The sequence below is a fragment of the Syngnathus scovelli genome, unplaced genomic scaffold (assembly GCF_024217435.2).
Source record: "Syngnathus scovelli strain Florida unplaced genomic scaffold, RoL_Ssco_1.2 HiC_scaffold_516, whole genome shotgun sequence".
NCBI classification, from domain to species: Eukaryota; Metazoa; Chordata; class Actinopteri; order Syngnathiformes; family Syngnathidae; genus Syngnathus; species Syngnathus scovelli.
Window position 1 is genome coordinate 9,376 of NW_026061622.1, and position 625 is coordinate 10,000.

Here is a 625-nt window from a genome sequence, read left to right on the forward strand (position 1 = left end):
GCCCGGAGAAAGTTTAGGCCAGGGGCCCGCCGCTGGAGAAATTTTTAGGTACCAGGGGTGGATTTTTTTTGTCACCGCAGGAGGGGGACGTTGCCTCCGTCGGTGTCCGGCGGAAAGTGCGTGTTGCGCGGCCCGGAGAAAGTTTAGGCCCGGGGCCCGCCGCTGGAGGAATTTTTAGGTACCAGGAGCGGATGTACTTACTTCCACAGCGCCCGCGCGCTCCCGGCCGGTGTCCGAGGATGCTGCCTCATCCCCGGACGCGCCTGTTACGCACGCCCGCTGTCATCCTCCGGAGACTGAGTTCCACTTAGTGGAGGCTAAGTTCCACTTGGGGGAGGCTGCCTACTCCCGGCTGACGCCCGAGGATGCTGCCTCATCCCCGGACGCGCCTCTTACGCACGCCCGGTGTCATCCTCCGATCACTAAGTTCCACTTGGAGGCTCACAAGACGGGAGCGGACGCACACCCACGCCCGGCCAGAGTGACCGAGAGGCGGACATACGTTATCTTACGCGCGCCCGCTAACATTCTCCAGAGACTAAGTTAAACTAAGGGGAGGCTGCCTACTCCCGCCTGCCGCCCGAGGATGCTGCCTCATCCCCGGACGAGCCTCTTACGCACGCCC